Here is a 22,915-nt window from a genome sequence, read left to right as displayed (position 1 = left end):
TAAATAATATTCTGTTGTGTTTTTGGTGAAGTTTTACACAGTGGTTTAGGTCCCCATTCAACAGTTTCTACATAAGTTGTTTAGAGACATTGGTTACGTCGGTTACATTCTTCACAATGTGTGAACATTCTCATTATTTCCATTCTGGTTGTTCTGTTTCCATTAATCTAGTTTCACTGCCCCCTTGCATTCTCATCTTTGTCTTAAAGCAGTTGTTGAATGTTTGGTCTCATGTAGGTGATTTCTTAAAGGAGCATTGTCCTTATGGGTGATATTCGTCATTTTTTGAGCCAATTTGTTATTTAGCTACAAAGGTGACCTCAGGGGTTAGTTTCAGTTCATGGCTTGAAAAGTATCTCAGGGCAATAGTCTTGGGGAATGCTCCTGTCTCAACCAGTCCAGTAGGCCTGTTTGTTTTTTGTTTTTTAGGAATTTGAGGTTCTGTTCCATATTTTTCTTCCATTCTATCAGGTTCCATATATTGTGGGCCCAATTAGAATGGTCAGTAGTGGTAACCAGGCACCATCTAGTTCTTGTGGTTTGGGTAGGTATCATTATCCCTATTTTATAGAACTATTTAAACAAAATACCATTATTAGGTAATGCAAGATGGCAGAGAATCCAAAGTAGAGTGCCATCACCTGGTCAGCAGGGTGCTAATAGTATACAGGCTGATGAGGAAAAACTGGCTTCATTGGTAAAAGCAGCTAATGATATTTAGTTTTTTGAGTGGTAGCTACATATTTACACTTGATTTAGCATAAAGCTAGCACAACCATTAAACGTACCAATCAAAAGATAAGATGGTGATCTATTATTTACTAACGTTTGGAATCACACAAATATCGTCTTCCTTTCAAGTTTGGTGAAACAAGTTTTAATTCCAGAGCCAGAGATTTGGGTGGAAAACCCAATCCTGCTGATTACATGCTATGTGGTGCTAGGATTTTGGCTTAATTTTTCTGAGTCAGTGTCCTCCTCTTTGATATGGAAATATTATTTCATAGCCCACAGAGGTGTTGTGAGAAGGCACATGAGGTGGTGTGTATGAAAGTGATCTGTAAATGACACAGGGCTAAACAGGAATAAGGCTGAGTATGCTTGTCTTTGCTCTGTGTTTGGGCCCAGAGAGTTGGCCACTGGGGTGGAGTCAGTTTTGGGAAGGCGGTGTTCATGGCGTTCCGCTGGGTGAGTGAAATGTGGCCCTGAAACAATGGCAGGCTGTCTGAATTCCCAGGCAGGGGTGGGGCAGGAGGATGCTGGGCTGGGAGGGGCAGTGGGGAACAGATGGAAGGAGCTAGTTAGGGAGAATGAGGGACTGGAGAAGGATGGTTAGAAAACTAGAGCCTTTCTTTGCTTATTAAAACAACAGAGTTGAGAGAATGTGAGTGGTCAGGATTTTGGGTCAGGCCACTTATAACCAAAGACCAGCCTAGGACCACAGATCAGCTCCAGGGAATTTGACATCTTGTTGACTCTTAGGTTATTCCTGATAATTTCATTCCCAGCAGCTCACGTACACCGCAGGCTCAGTGTTTCCATTCTGAAGATGTTAACGTAATGATGTGACCAGAGCTGTTCATCACTGCGTCACATCCTGATAACGCAGATTCAACCTCCTTCCTCTTTTAAGGTGAAGCTAAGGCTTTATTATCTCACGTATTCTAATAGGCTGAAAAATATTTTCCAAGTAGTCATCAGCATAACGGCATATGACTTGCGTGGATGAGAAGAATTACCATATTCTGCTAGTCTCTGGAGGTGAGCGTAGAATAGTCATACCTGTCACAGACATCACCATCCTAAACTTACCTGACAATCTCTGGAGCAAGAAACAGTGTAACCTGGTTAAGGGTTCTGTAAATGTCTTTATGGCATTCTAAAACATCTCAACAGGCTGGAAATGATAGACCAAATGAATATAATTAAATCTAACCGGGATAAATAAGTAAATTTTTGAAAACTTCGCTTAAAAATTCAACCCTGGAAGTTTGGCAGCCAAGGCAGAAGGAAGGAAACAAGGAAAGGAAGGACAACTCCATGCTAAAAAAAAGTCTGCGTTATACGTGATACATTTATTTACGAATAAAATCAATTTTTGAGCATGTACCATTTTCTCTGCCCTTGCTGAGTACTTTTATGTTCCCGTTCAATCCTCCCAACGCCCCATAGGTTGTATATCATCATTTCCATTTTATTGATGAGGAGGCTGAGGCTCAGGAAGGGCAAGTCCTTTCCAAGGTCACACTGTTAGTAAGCAGGGACCCAACATCTGCCGTTTGTGGAGCCTAGTGTGGTAAGGAGTATGGAACCAGAAGCCTTGAAGCCTGTTTTGGTCGCGGTGTGAGATCTTAGGTGACTTCTCCATGCCTCAGTTTTCTCATAAATACAGTGAGAGGGCAGACTAGACAATCTGTAAATTCCTTTTTGCTATAAAACTCTCACATCCAGAGACTAGTTGAAGGAATTGGAGATGTTCAACCTAGTAAACGGATATGCAGGATAAGCCGTCAAAGGGTTGTCATGCGGTAGAGGTACAGTTTGTGGCCCTTCATTACCTCCAGGTGAGGACTTTTCCTCTAAGGAAGAGATTCTCGCACCTGAAGTCATCTCTGCCTATCTGAAGAATCACTAAAATCCATTGTGGCAAATTAAGAGTGAGTTAGAGTCATGCCCCTCTAAGCATGCTCTGCTTTTTGAAATCTAGAACAGCCCAACCTCCACTTATATTGAACGATACTAACTCATCTTCCTAGTTTCAGAAAGGTTTGGGGGACTGGATTACCAGATATTTGACACTCAAGAGTGTTATTTTTTTTTCTTTTTTAATTGTGTTTTAGGTGAAAGTTTATAGCGCAAATTAGTTTTTCATTCAAAAAAATTTTATACACAAATCTTTTTATGACATTAGTTGCAATCCCTGCATTGTGTCAGCACTCTTCCCCTTTTCCTTTCCCTTTCTTTTTCTGAGCTTTCATCCATCCAGTTTTCCTGTCCCTTCCTGCCTTCTCGTCTGCTTTTGTGCAGGTGTTGCCCTTTTTGGTTGTCTTATCTTTGACTGAAAGTTGGACTTCGGGAGTGGCTTCAGTTCTGAGTTAGTAGGGTGTTCAGGGGCCATAGTCTTGGAGGTTCCTCCTGTCACTGTCAGACCAGTGAGTCTAGCCTTTTTTTGTGAATTTGAATTTTATTCTAGATTTTTCTCCCACTCTACCTGGGACCCTCTACTGTGATACCTGTCGGAGAGATTGGTGGTAGTAGCTAGGCACCACCTAGTTCTTCTGGGCTCGGTCTGGTGGAGGCTGTGGTTCATGTAGTCCGTTAGTCCTTTGGACTAATATTTTGCTTGTATCTTTGATTTTCTTCATTCTCCTTTGCCCCAAACATGCTGGGACCAATAGACACCTCTTAGATGGCCGCTCGCAAGCTTTTAGGACCCCAGACACTACACAGCAAAGTAGGATGTAGAACATTTTCTTTATGAAATGTGTTATGCCATTTGACCTAGATGTTCCCTCAGACCACGGTCCCCAGCCCCCAGCCCCAGTGACTGAGTCATTCAAGGTGTTTGGATGTGTCTAGAATGCTTCTATGACTTTGGTCAAGTTGTGTTGACTTCCCCTATATTATGCGTTGTCTTTCTTTTCACTGAAGTTAGCACTGGCCTACTATCTAGTTAGTGATTTCCCTTCCCTACCCTTCCCCTCCCTTGTAACCATCACCAAGAGTGTTTCTTTGTGTGAATTCAGCACCATCTCGTGGACACGGGGCTGTGAACTAGGCACGGACCATGGTCATCAAATGTAAAAACCTGTTGCCATCGAGTTGATTCCAGCTCCTGGTAACCCCCTGTGTATCAGAGTAGAGCTTGTTCCATAGGGTTTTCAGTGGCTGATTTTTTGGAAGTAGATATTCAGGCCTTTCTTCCTAGGCACCTCTGGGTGGACTCAAACCTCTAACCTTTCGATTAGCAACTGAGTGCATTAATTGTTTGCACCACGCAGGGACACCTATCAAATGTAAAGGAATACCAAAAACTCAACACAGAAAAAACTGCCACCAGGAAAGGGTTGTTCTCACAGGAAGATGTTTTTAAGAGGGACTGCTTGTTCTCATGGGCAAATCTGCTGCAAAAGACCTCTTTACAGTGTTAATAAGCAAAGATGTGACTTTGAGGACTAAGGTGCACCTGACCCAAGCCATGATATTTTCAGTTGCCTCATATGCATGCAAAAGCTGGAAAATGAACAAGGAAGACCAAACAAGAATTGATGCCTTTGAATTATGGTATTGGTGAAGAATGTTGAGTACATGGACTGGCAGAAGAATGAACAAATCTGTCTTTGGAAGAAGTACAGCCAGAATGCTCCATAGAAGCGAGAATGGCAAGACTTCATCTCACATACTTTGGACATGATATCAGGAGAGACCAGTCCCTGGAGAAAGGCATCATGCTTGGCAAAGTAGAGGGTCAGCAAAAAAGAGGAAGACCCTCAATGACATGGATTGACACAGTAGCTGCAATAATGGGCTGAAGCATAACAACGGTTGTGAGGATGGCGCAAGACCAAGCAGTGTTTTGTTCTCTAGTACACAGGTTTGCTATGAGTTGAGACCAACTCAGCGACACCTAACAACAACAACAAAGCCTGCTCTCAGAGCTAGAGACTGCTTTGGGGAATTCTCTCTTATGACTCTATTATTAAGCCCATGGTACCTGGAAGAGCAGAGTGAGCAGGTGCAACAACACTGAAGAGCCAGACCTCTCCCCAGGAGTCTAGGTGCAGCACACGTGGGCACTGTTTCCTAGGGAGGCTTCCTCAGGAGGGAGCCCCCATGCTCCTTCCTCTCTGGCCTCCTTCCCTCTGTATCCTGCATCAAGTCCCAACTCTTCTGGTCCAGGGCACCGCAGCCCCTCTGCCCTACCTCCTTGCCCTCTTGCGGTATGATTGCCTCTCAGAGAATAACCTCTGTGCCTTACTGTGCTTAAAGACCCCTTCTTCCCAAGGTGAGGAGCAGAGGATATGAAGGTTTGAAGAGGAGAGATCACCCATGTTGTAAAATGCTTTGGTCTCCTGACTCAGTCTAACACTCTGGTGAGTCTGGCTACCTCGATGTTTTTGCTAATTCTCTGTGTTAAGAAACTGGGTGATAATGTAATATAGGGCTAAAATAGTAATCCAGGAGAACCCACACAGGGCTCTTACCCAGGCTAGAAAGAGTAGCATATGGGCATCTAGAAGCCACTAGAGGGGTAGAAGCTCCCCTCTGGTTGTTCAGAGGGTAAAACCAAACCAAACCCATTGACACTGAGTTGATTCCGACTCACAGCGACTCTGTAGGACAGAGTAGAACTGCCCCATAGGGTTTCCAAGGAGCAGCTAGTGGATTCAAACTTCTGACCTTTTGGTTAGCAACCAAGCTCTTAACCACTGTGCCACCAGGGCTCCAAGTAAGCAGGTATTAAAAAAAAACAAACAAACCAAACCCAGTGTTGTCGAGTTGATTCCAACTCATAGCAATCCTATAGGGCAGGGTAGAACTGCACGTTAGAGTTTCCATGGAGTGCCTGGTGGATTTGAACTGCCAGCCCTTTGATTAGCAGCCATAACACTTAACTGCTACGCCACCAGGGTTTCAAGCAGGTGTATAGAGATGTTAATTAATTTGTCCCAGTTCATACAGCTAGTAAGTGACAGAATTGGAATTTGAACGTAGGAGTGTGTGAGCAGAGGCCCTGTTTTATGCTCTGAAGATAAAGATAACTATCAGGAGGGGAAAGGACAGCCTATCTGAACAGGAAAAAGAAAGCTTGATCTGATAGGTTGATCTGATAGGTAATTTTAGTCAAGGACTTCAGTGGCAGATTGAAGGATAAAGTACATAAACATGCCAAACTGAACCCAAATTTTTAGTATTTTTTTTAACCGAGCAAACTATAAACTAATAAATCCGTTAAATGGGACCTAAACTAAAAAAAAAAAAAAAATTTCTAAAATCAAAAAACTGAAACATCTGATTATCCTCAAAAATAAAGCACAACCAAACTTAATAACATCATTAGGTTCCTAGTTTAAGAGAGAAGAGGTCCCAAGACTGCGCACTCCAAAAATCCCCTTTTCATGAGAACGGAGCAGACGTCAGCCGGCCAAGGGTCTGTAAACAGATGTGAGCAGTGATGAGGCAGAGTGGGGGTGGGGGGGGGAGGGATCTTTTCTTTTTAATTTTTAATGAAGGTGAAAAATGTCACTAAAACAGGCATATCACCCAATAAACAGATAATACCCTAGGTTTATTCTTATCTATAAATTTATAGACAAATATGAGTAGCCTTCTGAATGAAGAGGATAAACACAAAATAGAAGTTTATAGATGATGTAATTATTTGTCTTAAGTTATTTTGGCCTCCTTCCTACCAAGCTGCTTACCAGAATTGCTAATAAATTATCAACCTGATTTTTATTTGAGTTTTTATTGCTTCCTCCTCCCCTCTCACTTAGAAGAAATGTTAACAGTGCAACTAAAGAAAGAAAAAGAAAGTTATTTAGATGATATTTGTGACCAAATGTCCACATACCTGTGCGGCTAAGGCTCAGATGTAGCTGCTCTCTGCATCAAGGAAGAATGATTAATGAGCCTCTAGTAGCAAGGGAAACCCTGGTGGCACAGTGGTTAAGAGCTACGGCTGCTAACCAAGAGGTCGGCGGCTCAAATCCACCAGGTGCTCCTTGGAAACTCTATGGGGCAGTTGTACTCTGTCCTGTGGGGTCGCTATGAGTTGGAATCGACTTGACGGCAGTGGGTTTGGGTTTTTTGGTTAAGGGTAGCAAGAAGGAGCCCTGGTGGTGCAATGGTTAAAGCTCTTGGCTGCTAACCAGAAGGTTGGTGGTTCAAACCCACCGGCTGCACTGCAGGAGAAATATGTGGCAGTCTGTTTCCATAAAGATTTATAGCCTTGGAAACCTTATAGGACCGTTCTACTGTCCTATAGGGTCACCATGAGTCAGAATCGACTCAACGGCAGTGGGTTTGGTTTTGGGTTTAAGGGTAGTAAAAGGAGCCTTGATGGCGAAATGGTTAAGCGCTTGGCTGCTAACCCAAAGGTCAGTGGCTCAAAGCCATACCGCAGCTCTACCAGACAAAACACCTTTACAGTCTGTTCCTGTAAAGATTACAGGCTTGGAAACCCTATGGAGCAGTTCTACTCTGTCCTGTAGGGTCACTGTGAGTCAGAATCAACTCTGTGTCACAAAAGAACAAGGGCAGCAAGCATTGGGGGCGGTTCTGGGAAGCTGGGTCACACAGTAAAACAGGATGTGGTCTCTGCCCTTGAGGAATTTCACATTCCCCAGATTTTAGGCCTGGGATCAAGCCTTAGCTAATATTACTGACATTTGGGACTAGTAACAATTAATTGTTAATAACAGTGGTAGTAATAGCTAACATTTACTGAGCTTGAGTTTATGCCAGACATTATGCCAAGTTACAGGCATTATTGTTTATTCCTCATGTGGATCCTTCAAAAATTAATTCTATTATACCTCCATTTTACAGATGAAGAAACTGAGGTATAAGAGTGTAAGAAACTCACCCAAAGTCACAGCCAGAAAGTGGCAGAGCCAAGTTCACCTGACGCCAAAGTTTATGCCCTTAACCTCTGTGCCAGATGAGATACAGTCTGCCTTCTCCTAACTTATCCTTGGCTGGAGCCCTGACCTCTGCCAGACCAGATACGGTCTTCCTTATCCTAGCCTATCCTTAGATGGTGCCCTAGTTCACCAGTGGACTAATGCAGAGCTTTGGAGTGTCATAGCTTTGGTCTTCCCCACCGTTCCCCTTCTTTGACCCCTCTTTGTATAACCCCTTTGCTATGCCCAATACCTGGCTGCATGGTTTTTTTAGGCATTCAGTAAATACTGTCTTGAAGTGGACATGGATTAAAAAAATTAAAATGTTTGAATGTTTATGAGGACAATCTGCTACTTTGAAGTTGACAATATTTTAAAATAAAATAGAAGTAGAATGTATGGACAATTCTGAATTTCCCTTAAATGTTCACTGTAGCATTGAGCAGCCTCCCGCAGGGCTGGGGCCACCTGGTGGTCCATATGGCACCTGTGTGCAAATTAGAGAGATGATTCCTCTGGCAGGAGGAGGGGGTGCAGCCCTGCACCGAGGTACATACCTCAGCCTCTCATGGCCTCCTCCGCCTACCACAGGGCATAGTCTGTGCCCTGGTGCATGACAGCCCCTGCTCAAGGCCAGGCTACAGCTTGCCAAACACTCACACATTGGCAAGGAGGCTGGGGTGATGTCACGTGAGCATTTAAGTGGTTTGATCTCTAATATGTGTGCATTTCACTAAATGCAATTGAGGAAAGCAAACCACGGAAAAGCTAACTTTTTTATTTCTTGATGCTCCTGAACCTGTAATGGAGAGTAGAGAGGGTGGTTTGGGAGGCAGACTGCCTGGGTTTGAATCCCAGCTTTGCCCCTCACTAGCTAAATGATGCTTTTCAAGTTGCACAGCCTCTCTGAGCCCCAGCTTTCTCATTTACAAAATAAGATTGCAGCAAGGCTTAAATGGGGTGGTGTATGTACGGTGTGTGGCACATGCTGGCACACGGACACACGTGTTAGGCGTTAGGGGCACTTGGCTGGCGTATTTAGGTGAACACCCTCCTGCTAAGAGAGTAAATTGTGATGGGGACATTGATGCTTGTGTTGATGTCGATGTCACTCTGAACTAACACCAGAAGACTCCCAGAGGGGCTCCAGCACAAGCAGGGGCCACAGTGACCTGTTTGTTCCTGGGTGTAGGCAGATGCATGGGCCAGCTCGTGTGTACTGTCTCACTCAGTAACTTTCAGCAGAATGCACTTTAGAATCATCTGTTAAAAAGCACACCTGCCCAGACCCGGTTTTCCAAGACGCCTATTCAGTGTTGGTGGTGGCACCTGTTTCAGATTCTTTTTGAGGTTCCGTGGGTGAGTCTGATGTGCACGTTCTGTGAGAACCACCGTTATAAACAAACATTGCAATGTCCTTTCCGTCTTGCTCTTGGTTGCTTGGTGGGGAAAGGGGGCTTGGTGCGCTTTTAGAGTGGGTCACATATTGGTGCACAACAAAGCGTAAGTGACCACAGTTCCATGACCAAGCAGCAGGTCACAGGCCCAGCTGTGCTTCTCAAGGGCCCTGCAGCATCTCCAGATTAGCTTCTCACCAGAGGAGGCTGAGGGAGGGACAGGACGTTGGAACTGAAAGGTGGATCAGAGCGTGGTGACCTATGGGAGTAGGTGAGGGAGGGCATCATGCGAAACCAAGACGTTCCCCTGTACCACGTCTGGCCAGCTTAAAAAATAAAAGTGATTCAATATTTATTAAAAAGTTAATTAAACATAACAGAGAACACCTGAGGGAGCAGGAGCGCAGTGGATGCAGCAAATTCTCATAAAAGGACCAGACTTAATGGTCTGAGACTAGAAGGACCCCGGTGGTCATGGTCCCCAGACCTTCTGTTAGCCCAGGACGGGAACCATTCCCAAAGCCAACTCTTCAGACAGGGATTGGACTGGACAATGGGATAGAAGAAGATGCTGGTGAAGAATGAGCTGCTTGGATCAAGTAGACACTTGAGACTATGCTGGCATCTCTTACCTGGAGGGGAGATGGGAAGGCAGAGGGGGTCAGAAGCTGGCGGAATGGACACGAAAATATAGAGTGGAGGGAAGGAGTGTGCTGTCTCATTAGGAGGAGAGCAACTAGGAGTATATGGCAAGGTGTATGTAAATTCCTTGTATAAGAGACTGACTGGATTTGTAAACTTTCACTTAAAGCACAGTAAAAATTACAAAAAAAAAGTTAATTAAAAAAAAATTGTCATTTCAGTCAAAGCAATTGGGAGACAAACACCAAATTCCTGGAGTTTGGGCAAGGCATATTGATGGAGCAGCTTGGGGAATTGTTCTTCCTTTGAACCAAAGCAGCGATATTAAGCAGTTTTCTCAGTGTTTCAGTGTTTTGACTTGTTAGAGCAGTAATGCCTTTGTGGGCAGTGGTTAGGACTTGTCTTATCCAGCTCAGCTTTAGTCTTGATTGGTCTTGATTTAAGTGTTTTGGTTTTTTCTTCCAATGTTAGAACAGCCTTCTTGACTTTTTTTTTTTTTAGGGGGGAAGGTAGGGGAAATATTGTGCTTTAGGTGAAAGTTTACACAGTAACTTTGTTTCGCATTCAATAATTCCTACACAAGTTGTTTCATGACGTTGGTTGCAGTCCCCACAATGTGTTAGCACTGTTCCCATTTCCAGCCTTGGCTCCCTGTTCCCATTCATCCAGGTTCCCTGCCCCTTCCCGCCTTCTCATCTTTGCTTTGGGCAAATATTGCCCTTTTGGTCTCTTATAGTTGATTATTCTAAGGATTATCGTTTATTCTATAGGCCTATTATTTGGCTGATAAGTGATCTCTGGGAGTGGCTTCAGTTCCTCATTAGAAGGGTGTCTTAGGGCTGTATCGCCTCAGGGGTTCCTGGTCTAGTAAATCAGGTCTTTTTTATGAATTTGAATTTTGTTCTGCATTTTTCTCTCACTCTCACTGCAACTTTCTATTGTGTTCCTGGTCAGAGCGGGTTGGTAATGGTAGCCGGGCTAGTAGAAGCTGTGGTTCATGTGGGCTTCCTTGAGTCTTTGGTTTTCTTCACTCTCCTTTGCTCCTGGAGGGAGGAGACCAATAGCTGTATCTTAGAAGGCCGCTCCCAAGGTTTTAAGATCTCAGACGCTACATACCCCTGTAGAATGCAGAACATTGTGAACTACGTTATGCCAGTTGACCTAGATGTCCCCCAAGACTATGATCCTTAGCCCTCAATCCCAGGATCTCAGTCCTGCGAGGTATTTGGTTGTCTAAGAAGTTTCCGTAACTGTCCCCTATGTCCTCATATGTATTATATATATATGAATACACATGCAGCAGATATAGATATGTATGTAGGAATATCCATAACTACGCCTACATATGTGCACTGGTATATTCCCGTATGACCTCCCACACCTATTTAACGTACATATCTACCTATGTATCCACTCATAAATTTATATTTGTTGTTACTGTTGTTGCAGGATTTTTTGTTATAGTATTTACATAGTTGCTGTTTATTCTAGTGTACCTCTCAGGTCTTCTTTTGCCTTGGTCACATTCACTGACTTCCCCCATATTGTGTATTGCCTTTCCCTTCACAAAAATTAACACGTGTCTACTATCTAGTTACTGGTTCTCCCTTCCTCCCCCTCCCATCCCTGCTAGCCATCAAAGAATGTTTGTTTCTGTGTGTAAACCTTTTATTTTTTGTAATAGTGGTGTCATACAATATTTGTCCTTTTGTGATTGACTCATTTCACTCAGTATAATGTCCTCGGGATTCACCCGTGTTGTAAGATGTTTCACAGATTCATCATTATTCTTTATCACTGCATAGTATTCCATTTTGTATAAGTACCATAATTTGTTTATCCCTTCATCCACTGATAGACGCTTAGGTTTTTTTCATCCCTTTGCTGTGGTGAATAATGCTGCAGTGAACATGGATGTGCGTATGTCTAATTGTCTGATGGCCCTTATTACACTAGGATATATACCTCGGAGTGGGATTGCTGGGTCATACGGTATTTCTAGCTTTTTAAGAAAGTACCATACTGTTCTCCATAGTAGTGTATAAGAGTTCCATCTTTTATAATCCCACCAGCAGTGTGTAAGAGTCCCAGTCTCCCCACAACCTCACCAGCATTTGTTTTCTGTTTTCTTGGTCAGTGGCATTATTACCAGGTTGAGATGGTATCTCATTGTAGTTTTGATTTCCATCCCTCTAATGGCTAATGGGAGCTCTGGTGGCAGAGTGGTTAAGCACTTGGCTGCTAACCAAAAGGTAGGCAGTTCAAATCCACCAGCTGCTCCTTGGATAAACCTTTGAGGCAGTTCTACTCTGTCCTATAGGGTCGCTGTGAGTCGGAATTGACTTGGTGGCAACATGTTTGGTTTTTTTGGAACGGCTAATGATAACAAGCTGCCTGAGTGTCTTCTTTGGTGAAGTGTCTGTTCATGTCCTTTGCCCTTTTTTAAATTGGATTGTTTGTTTTTTTTGTTGTTCAGGTGTTGAAGTTTTCTATAAATTTTAAAGATTAGACCCTTCTTAGATATGTCATTGCCATTTTTTTTTCCAGTCTGTAGGTTCTCTTTTTACTCGTTTAGTCTATTTATGCTGTAAATTTGGGCCTCTAGGTTTGTCCCTATGTTTTCTTCCGTGAACTTTATAGTTTTAGGTTTTACATTTAGGTCTTTGATCCATTTTGAGTTAGTTTTTGTGTATGGTATGAGGTATGGGTCCTGTTTCATTTTTCAGCAACTGGATATCCAGTTTTGCCAGCACCCTTTGTTAAAGAGACTATTCCTTTCCCACTTAATGGACTTTGACCTTTTGTCAAAGATCAGCGGTACGGTACATAGGTAGACAGATTTACTTCTGAGCTCTCAACTGCGTTCCATTGGCCTGTGTGCCTGTTGTTGTATCAGTACCAGGCCGTTTTCACTACTGTGGCTGTATAGCAGGTTCAGAGATCGGGAAGTGTGAGTCCTACTTCGTTCTTCTTCCTCTTCAATAATGCTTTATTTACCTGGGGCCTCTCTCCTTTCCATATAAAGTTGGAGGTTAGTTTTTCCATTTTGTTAAAGAATGTTGTTGGAATTTGGATTGGGATTGTATTACATCCATAGATCGCTTTGGGTAGTTTTGACATGGTCACAATGTTAAGTCTTCCCATCCCATGAGCACGGTTCCAGTCTTTTACATTGTTTTGGTCTCTTTTGGTTTATGTAGATCTCTTTTGGTTTCTTGTAGTAGTGTTTTGTAGTTTTCTTTGTGTAAGTCTTTTACATCTCTGGCTAGATTTACTCCTGTCTTTTTGTGGGCTGTTGTAAATGGTATTGTTTTCCTGATTTCCTTTTCAGCATTCTCTTTGTTAATGTAGAGGAATTCATCTGATTTTTGTGTGTTGTTCTTGTACCGTCCCACTTTGCTGAATCCTTCTGTTAGTTCCAGTAACTCTCTTGTGGAATCTCTGGGATTTTCTACGTATGTGATGATGTCATCTGCAAATAGGGTTGGTTTTACTTCTTCCTTACCAATTTGGATTCCTTTATTTCCCTTTTTTGCCTTATTGCTCAAGCTATGAATTCCAGTACAATATTGAGTAAGAATGGTGATAAAGGGCATCCTTATCTGGTCCCCATTCTCAAGAGGAATGCTTTCACCCTCTCTCCCTTGAGAGTGATGCTGGCTGTTGGTTTTGTATATGTGCCCTTAATTATGTTGAGGAATTTCCCTTGTATTCCTATTTGGCTGAGCGTTCTTATGAGGAAAGGGTGTTGGATGCTATCAAATGCCTTTTCTGCATCGATTGAGATGATTCTGTGATTCTTTTCCTTTATTTGGTTTATGTGGTGAATTACGTGGATTGATTTTCTAATGTTGAACCATCTTTTTTTTTTTATGTACCTGGTGTGAATCCCACTTGGTTATGTTGTATTATTTATTTATTTGATATGCTGTTGAATTCTATTGGCTAGAATTTTGTTGACAATTTTTGCATCTATATTCATGAAGGATATTTGTCTATAATTTTCTCTTTTAGTGGTATCTTTTCCTGGCTTTGGTGTCAGTGTTATTCTGGCTTCATAAATTCAGGAGTATTCCTTTCTTTTCTATGTTCTAGAATAGTTTGAGTAGAATCGGTGTCAGTTTTTCTCTGAATATTTTGTAGAATTCTTCAGTGAAGCCATCTGGGCTGGTGCTTTTTTGTTGTTGTTAGTTTTTTTTTTTTTTTCCATAACCTCTTTTATCTCCTCTTTTGTTATAGGTCTGTTCGAATTTTTTACCTCAGTTTGCATTAGTTTAGGTAGGTAGTGTGTTTCTAGAAATTTGTTCATCCTAGGTTTTCAAATTTGTTGGAGTACAGTTTTTATAATATTCTGTTGTGATCTTTTTATCATAATTGGTTCTGTTGTAATGTCATCCATTTAATTTCTTATTTTGGTTATTTGTATCTTCTCATTCTTTTGCTTTGTCAGTTTGGCTAGTGGTTTGTCAATTTTATTGATCCTCTTAAAGAACCAACTTCTAGTCTTGTTGATTTTTTCTGTTGTTTTTCTGTCTCATTTATTTCTGCTCTGATCTTTATTATTTCCTTTCTTTGGTGACTGGGCTTCTTGTGCTGCTCTTTTTCTGTTTGTTCGGGTTGGAGAGGTAGGCTGTTGATTTGTGGCCTTGCTTTTTTAATATGTGTGCTTATTGCTGTAAATTCTCCTCTGAGCACTGCTTTTGCTGTGTCCCAAAGGTTTGGGCATGTTGTGTTTTCATCTTCATTTGATTCTAGGAATTGTTTTATTTCATTTTAAATTTCTTCTCTTACCCAGTGGTTTTTAAGCAAGGTGTTATTCAATTTCCATGTATTTGATTTTTTTTCCTGTAACTGATTTCTAGTCTTATAACATGATAAGAGAAGATGCTTTGTATTATTTTGATTTTTTTTTAATGTACTGAGGCTCACATTGTGACTTAAAATATGATCTATTCTGGAGAATGATCCATGTGTGCTGAAGAATGTGTACTGTGGTGCTGTAGAGTGGAGTGTTCTGTATCTGTCTATGAGGTCAAGTTGGTTAATTGTGTTATTTAGATCTTCTGTATCTTTGTTGAATTTTTCTTCTAGTTTTGTCTGTCATCGAAAGTGGTGTGTTAAAGTCTCCTACTATTACTGTGGAACTATTTCTCTTTTCAGTACTGTTAAAGTTTGTTTTGGTATTTTTGGAGCTCTGTCATTGGATACGTAAATGTTTATTATGGTTATGTCCTCTTGGTGGATTGACTCTTTAATCATTATATAATGCCTTTCCTTGTCTCCTACGATAGATTTTGACTTGAAGTGTGTTTTATCACAGGTTGACATTGCCACTCCTGCTCTTTTTTGGTTACTGTTGGCTTGGTATCTTTTTTCCATTCTTTGATTCTTAACCTATTTATGTCTTTGTGTCTAAGGTGTGTCTATTGTAGGCAACATACTGATGGGTCATGTTTTTAATCCATTCTGCCACTTTCTCTCTTTTGACTGGTGCATTTAAATCATTTACATTCACTGTGGTTATCAATAGGTATGAACTTATTGCTGTCATTTTATTGTGCTTTTTTTTGTGTTCACAGTTTCTGTGTTCTGTTTAATTTTCTGTGCTGAGTTCTTTTTGTTTATGGATTTTCTTTTCCTTTTTGTTGTTGATTTAGTGTTTACTGAGTCTTTAAGATTTTCTTTTTCATTTTGGTGAGTAAGTTTATTAATTTTCTTTGTGGTTACTCTGAAGTTTACCTTTACCTTCCTACATTTAAAACAGTCAGTTATTTCTTGATATCTCCTTGACTTGCTCTCTTTATGGAAGTTCTGTAACTTCACCATTTATTCCCCCTTTGTGTTTTGAAGTTGACATTGATTACAAATTGACATCTGTGGTTCCTTGTTTTCAGTTTCGTAGCTTTATTTTACTTTTGAGAGTTCTTTACCTGAGTTGGTATCTGGATGATGCTTTCATGTGTCTTAAACTCAGGTTGTTGTCTGATGTCATTAGTTCTCTGTCTGAAGGACTCCTTTTAATATTTTTTGTAAGGTTGGTCTGGTTTTCACAAATTCCCTTAATTTCTGCTTATCTGAGAATATCCTAGTTTTGCCTTATTTGAGAGACAATTTGCTGGATATATAATTCTCAGTTGGCAATTCTTTTCAGGGTTTTATATATTTCATCTCATTGCCTTCTTGCCTGCATGGTTTCTGCCAAGAAGTCAGAGCTTATTCTTATTGGTGCCCCTTTGTAGGTGAGATTTTGTTTTTCCCAAGCTGCTCCCAGAATTCTTTCTTTGTCTTTGGTTTTAGAGAGTTTGATTATGATATGTCTTGGTGACTTTCTTTTGGGGTCTATCCTGTATGGGGCTCATTGAGCTTCTTGGATGGAACCTTCTCATCTTTCGTATTAGGGAAGTTTTCTGCCAGCAGTTCCTCAAAAATTCTCTCTGTTTTTTTTTTTTTTTTTTTTTTTTTTGGTCACCACCTGTTCTGGAATTCCAATCATGTGTAAATTATTCCTCTTGATTGTGTCCCACATAACTCTTAGGCTTTCTTCATTTTTCTTCATTCTCTTTTCATATTGTTCTCGAATTAGTATAAAAAAAAATTGTCCTCTATTTCACTAATGCTTTCTTCTGTTGATTCAGTTCTACTTTTAGGTCCTTCCATTGAGTTATCTGTTTCTGATATTTTATTGTTAATCTTCTGGATCTGTAGTTGCAGCTTTTGTATGTTTTCTAATTGTTTATTTTTTTGGTCATTTTGTTCTTGTATTGTTTTCTCAAATTCTTCTAGAGTTTTGTCCTTGTTTTCTGTGGATTTGCCTATGTTTTCCACGATCTCTTTGAGGATCCTATATAAAAGTCTTTCAGATTCAGTTAGTTCTATTACTGTCTCTTCCTCAGGAAGATTTTCTGCCTCTTTTATTTTGCTCACTTCTTTGAGCCGTCTTATCCTGTTTCTTCATATGATTTGTTACTGTCTGCTGTCTCTGAGGCATTAAGTTTGGTATTAGCAGTTAGTCTGTTCTATGGAAGTCAGGGCAGGACTTCTCCGCATCCGCTGTGAGGGAGTGCTACCCAAATGGGTGGGGCATGCCCAGTGTGCATGGATGAATTGGCATCTCAGCAGGTGGTGAGGTATCCAGGGATTTCAATGAAAGTGGAACAGCCTGCAGGAACTGTTTGAGTATGGAATGTATGCTGCTGCAGCTGGGTGGATAATAGATGAGGGCACTAGGGTCTCCTGCCTGTCTCCTGCCTGCTGTTTGGCAGGAGTGTAGCTGATGTCTGTCATGCTGTTGCTGGCATTGCTGATGAGGTGATGTTACTGTCTGGCCAGTCTCCTGGGTGTGGGTGCAGGGAGCATTCTCACAGGTTGCTGGGTTGGGTGCTATGTGTGCACACTGCTGGTTGCTGGGTAGTCAGAGAGAGGGTGCACGGGTCACTAGGTGGGTGGCACGGAAACTCGCACTGACGGCCCCAGGTGGGCAGGGCTGCATGGGGGTGGTCTGAGCAGGCATGAGTCTACGGTTGCAAGGGGGGACAGTGTGAGGGGGTAAGGCAGGAGGATGCCACCAGCTCACTGGCGCATGCTCAGAGGTGCACCCCTGTCTACTCAAGTGAGATGCGGGGGAGGGTACACCATTGATCTGCAGGTCCCTGGCTCAGGTGGCTGGCCAGAGGAGGAGCTGTTAGTCTGCAGGACCCTTGCATAGGTGGCTGGGCATAGAAGTGGGTGCCCCTGGTCTGCAGGCCTCCTGTGTGTGTGTGGCTGGGAAGAGTAGCAGGTGCTACTGGTTTGCAGGCCCCATGGCACTGGTGACTGGGTGGAGAAATGGGCGCCACTGGTTCGTGGGCTCTGGCGCAGGTGGCTGGGCTTGGGAGTGGGTGCCACTGGTCTGTGGGCTTCCAGCACAGGTGTGTGGGCAGAAGATAGGGCGCCACTGCTTCTCAGGCCCCCAGCATGGGTGAGTGGGCAGAAGAGGGGGCTTTGCCAATCCACAGGTCCCCAGTGCTGGTGAATGGGCTGGGAAGTGGGTACTCCCAATCTGAGGGACCCTGGCATGGGTGGCTGGGCAGAGAAGCAGGTGCCACTGGTCTGCAGGTCCTTGGTGTGGGTGGCTGAGTAAAGGAATAGGAGCCACTGGTCTGTGGGCCCCTGGCACAGGAGGTGGGGCAGTGGGGATGCGTTCAGTCTGTGAGCACGTGCAGCGAGGTGGTTGAGGGGAATGGAGGGGGACTATAGGTCCACGGTCCTCCAGCACAGGGAACTCGGGGGAACGCGCAGTGAATGTGGTGAGTGCACTTAACTTTCGCTGGCCGAGGAGCACTCCTGCCTGGCTCTACACATGGGTGCAGAGTCACTCCTTCTTGGCAGCACCGGGTGATGAGGCTTTGGCTGGGAACACTGCTTGCTTTGTCTCAGTATGGCCACACTGGGCAGGTTTGACTGGCAGGGTGCTGATGATCCGTAATTCTCTGTGTCCGCAGTTTTTGTACAGTCTCTCCTTCCACTTGGCACTCGGTCCGATTCTTCAGTCTTGCCTTTGACGCCGAGGGTTCCAAATTTGGCATCTATATCTGATTGACTTGTTTTCTCGTGTCTTTGTTGTAAGAGGGACATTATGAGGCATCTGACTGTGCCACCATCTTAAACCACCTCTCTCTCTACTTGACTTTCTTATGCTCAGCAAATATATTGACCCCACTGGCATAAGTGGGAAATAGCAGGGCAGTTCACACTGTCCTAATGCTAGGCCCAGAAAGCTTGGTAACCCAGGTTTGGTGGGCTCTGTAAACTTCGTGCTGAGGTGTTTTTGGGTTTTTCATTCATTTAATATTGATTAACATCTATTGTGTGACAAGTACAGTGCTGAATGCTAGGGAAACTGATGAATAGTCTGAGCCCTCAGATAATTTATACTCTGGTGATAAAGGCACATGCTTGTCAGATATTTAATTCCAATAGCAATAAGTACTGTGAAAGAGAAGTGCAGTGAGAGTACATAACAGGTGAGCATGATTTAGAGGGGAGAGGAGCTGTTGAATGGAGATCAGGGTAGGCTGCTGCCTGGGCTGGAAGGGCATTCTAGACCGTGGAAGCAGCATGTGCAAAGGCCATGTGGTGGGAAAGACCTGGGCACATGCAAAGAGCAGAAAGGAAGCTAACGTGGGTTAGAGTGGTGGAAAATGAGGCCAAACCACAGAGAACCTTTTAAGCCTTAGTAAGGATACTAGAATTAGGATTTAGAATTTTGGCGAGCCTCACTGACCATACCTCAGCTCCATGTTGGCCAGGAGTCTTCCCTTGTACCAGAAGCTGACCCCACCCTGGTGGTTATTTTCCCCCAGCGCCTCTCAGGGTCTTCACATCCTCTGGTGTCTTGCTGTACCCAGCATAAGCCCCGTAATCCCCAAAACTGCATCATTTCCAGGCCTGTAATGAGTTGGAAAGTCTAAATTCTCACTGGGGGGCAGGGTGCAAATGAAGACTCATCTTGCTGACGTATGCACTTCAGATTAGCAAATCCTGGCTGTGTGGATATTTTCTAGGCTGTGGGGTGGAAACTATGACTATATGTCAGGTGTCACCTTGAAAATGCCACGCAGCTACTGAAAACCAGGCAGCCATGAGGGATCCCAGGCCCGAGGCCCATTGTCCAGCAAGGCTCCGATTGCCCTCGTAACTGGCACATTCCCCTTCACATCTGGCACCATCTTTCGGTGATTTCTTGGCATGTGACCCAGTCTGCCTGCCTCTGAAGGTCCTGCCTCTAGATTCCCAGCCTGCATCTGCTCCTGCGTGGGCTTCTCTAGCAGTGATCTTGTCTGCCTGCAGCGTGGGCTCCGTGCAGGGCCATTTCATGCTGGACAGAGCGAGTCTGCCTGCTCTGACTTCATGACTGCTGTGTGTGCACACGCGTGAGGCTGCAGTGCAGCGCACTGAGTGCTGCTCCTGCATCAGAAATTATAGGCTCTACCGTAGCAAATCACTTCTCCAGGCCTCGGTTTCCACATCTATACTGTGGGCGTGCAAATAACACCAACTTCCATACACTGAGCATTGACTCCGTTCACTCATTTAATCCTATGAGGTGCATAGTCGTATCTCCATTTTATATGCCTGCCTCATAGAGTCGTGAGAGAATTAAATGAACCAACATGTGAAGTGCTTTACACCTGAAATATATCAGACGAAAGCAATTACATTCGAAACTGGGGGAGACGGATGAAAATCGGAATTGGCAATGTTCTTGGTGATTCCTGTATAATGCTGATTTACAAACAGATATCTGTTGATAGCACAGATGATTCATTTATTAAATGAATGTTAATTGAGGGCCTACTATGTGCCAGGCTCTGTTCTAGGTGCCTAAAACACATCATTGAAGAAAAATCAAAATCAAAGATTTCTGCCCTGGTGGGGCTCAAATTCTAGCAGGACCAATGGACAATAAATAGTAAATACGTAAATTATGTAGCCTGTCGGAAGGCTGTGAGTGCTGTGCTGTGGGAAAAAGACAAAGCCAAGCAGGGTAAGAAGGATCAGGAGTGCGGGGAAGAGGGGCAAGTTGCTTTTTTAATCAGCGAGCCTTGTTCGTGTTCTCCGTGCATAGCCACTTCACTGAGTCATTCAGCAAACGTTTACTGAGCACCTACCATGTGCTGGCACCTAGAGATGTAGCAGTGAGCGGTACGGACAAGGTCCTCTCCCTCCTGGAACTTCTGCAGGCAAAATGGCCACTAACCAAGCAGGCAGATACACATGATAATCGCAGTTTGGGGTGAGTAGTGTGAAGGAAAAGAGAAGGTGTGACAGCAAATAAACGGGGCGTGGGGAAGAAGACAGAGTGATGAGGCGGCTCGTCCCAGGTGACATTTAAGCTGGGCTTGAAGGATGAGCATGGGCCGGCTGTGGACAGCACTGGAAAAAGTGTGTTCCAAAGGCCCTAGGACCGGAGGAGACTCGGCAGGGGAAGTAGGCAAAGGGGGAGACCTTTGATAGAATGCAGCGCAGAGGAGAGAGTGACCAGGACCTGTGGGTGGTACAGGGTCCAGAGGCCACAGAGAAGAGTCTGGATTCTATTCTACGATCAGGGGAAGACCACCGAAGGATTTGAAGCAGGACTCGACTTGATCTCATTTCTGTTTGAAAGATCATCTTGTATGCCGTGTGAAGAGTGGACTTCAGGGAGGCAAAGTATAAACAGTTCTCTCCATAGCAACCAGTTGAGCAGGGCACAGTAAATTCTCAAGCTAGTTCCAACTGATGTTCGTTGAACCGCTGCTATTTGCCAGGCACTGCACTGGGTGCTGTTGGTGTGCATTATCTCATTCACTCCTCTGTCCAGCGTCTGTTTCATTATCCGATTCATTGCTTTGCAGGGTTCCCAGAAAGTAGGGGTTCACAGAGGGGTGAGGGTGGATAATTTAACACCAAAGAAGCAGTGAGTGCTCCATCTGTTTTAGGATATCCTACCCTTGCTGCTAGTTGGAGAGTCGTTCTTGTTCAGAAGCCACAATGTACTGCAGTACAGCCCCCACCCCCAAAGACAGCAGTCAACTGAGAGAAACAAGTCCACCTTCCATTACATCAGCTGGCCCTTTAGGTTCATAAGAACATGATATTTGGCCTTTGAAATCATCTCTTGATGATAAACTTACGCCTAAAATGAGAAGTTCCAGGGGGCAAGAACCCTGTCCTGGTCATATTGGTAACATAGCCCCCATAGCATTTAGATTACAAATAAATGCCTTCTACATCAGAACTTGAGTGTCAGTGGAATTTGGTTGAAACAAGAAATGGACACAGCACTCGAGGGACTGAGAGATACTCTCTAATCCTGTTTGCCAGGTTTTTTAGGCAAGCGGATTGTCTCGGCAACCTGGATCCCGAGATGAACCCTGAGGTACATGGGTTACCATGAAACATGACTGCGTTCCAGAAGGAAAAACAAAGGACCTTTTCCCCCTTTCATCTTTCCAAATAAGCACCCTGAAATATTTCACTGGGCACATTGCATCATTCATGCATCTGATGATACTCGTTCTCACAATCTGTGTACACGCAAGTACAAGTCTGGAGAACGAGTGTTTACCTTTTCAAGATAATATATTCAGGTAAGGTCCTCCAAGCCAGACTCCCTGCCAGTTAAATGCACTCTAGCAGCTTCCTGACGTTGGCCTTTAGAGTGCCTGAATTTCAGTTAACCCTGTGGTGACCCAGTTATTTTCTGCTTTGAATTTTTTGTCAATACTATGTGTTTTCATTCATGGAAGTGTGCTGAACCATTGAGTGTCTGACTGGTAGGTAACGTGGACTTTTGTTTTTTCTTGTCCCCTCCCACAAGCCTACCCTAAGTGTTTAGTGGTACATATCACTAATTATACCCCAGAGTCTCCACCGGGGTCTATTGTTATATAAGTGTTGTAAATATTTTCAGAATTTCCATTTTTCCTACCAGTAATTCAGACACCTCATACAATACCCTGTAAAAACAGCGAATTGCAGCACATGCCCGTTTCTTTAGTCTCCAAGTCATAAAGGTCCCTGCCTTGCGGTAGCACAGACTATCAGTGGTACAGTAACTTCCCAATAAACCCCAGAGGCTGGAAAAGTTCATGGTCACTGGATGTACCACCAGGCACAGAAGGGTTAAAAAACAAAACAAAACAACCCACCGGGACCACCACAACCAGCAAGATCCTTTGTCATACTGTGCCTTTTTGCATCTGATAGCTTAAGTGAATTAAAGTCCGATAATGCAGTTTTCTGCCCCTTTGTAGCTGCATTTAGAAGGCAAAATCAAGAGGTTTTTCGTTTCCTAGACACAGCTCAACTCCATGAAGGGCTTCTGTTTTGAAATCTGTTTTCGAGATCTGATGCGTGTGCGTCTAAAGCCCTGTCACGTGAGGAGGTCTGACGTAGTCACCCAACATGACTATGAGAAAACGCACTGCAAAGAGGTGTGTGGGATGGTGGAGCCGGATCTCCGAAACAGTGTTCTTTGTCAGAGAACTTTCCACAAGGAATAGCAAACCTGAACCGTAGATCCCACTTTGATATGGGCCCCGCACTGGCCCCAAATGAATTGTGAGTTTGACTTTTGCAGGATTCCAGGTCAGTATCCTAATACAGTGCGTTCTTTTTTTAGTTGGGTTTTACTCCTACGTTTCTTTTTATAGAAGACGACTTGCAGTAGAGGGAGGAGAAAGTGGAAAGTCGCTCTGTTGATTCAGTGTTGTTATTATATACGTTAGG

The 22,915-nt window shown here is 43.4% G+C and overlaps 1 protein-coding gene across 18 annotated transcripts in view; it reads left to right on the top strand.

Annotated features, from left to right (window-relative positions):
• Positions 1 to 22,915, top strand: part of ZBTB38 (zinc finger and BTB domain containing 38) — a 172,697-nt gene that overhangs the window by 106,238 nt on the left and 43,544 nt on the right. Inside the window, exon 5 of one of the 18 annotated variants that reach the window (XR_007515102.1) lies at positions 4,002 to 15,267. The exons of 16 other annotated variants lie outside the window; for them this stretch is intronic. The gene's annotated coding sequence lies outside the window, so the exon portion shown is untranslated. Of the gene's footprint in view, positions 1 to 4,001; positions 15,268 to 21,508; positions 22,775 to 22,915 lie in introns of those variants that run through there. One more of the 18 variants, XM_049867532.1, reaches the window with a different exon arrangement.

Source organism: Elephas maximus, chromosome 23 (genome assembly GCF_024166365.1).
Source record: "Elephas maximus indicus isolate mEleMax1 chromosome 23, mEleMax1 primary haplotype, whole genome shotgun sequence".
NCBI classification, from domain to species: domain Eukaryota; kingdom Metazoa; phylum Chordata; class Mammalia; order Proboscidea; family Elephantidae; genus Elephas; species Elephas maximus.
This window is presented reverse-complemented; position numbering and strand designations above follow the sequence as displayed.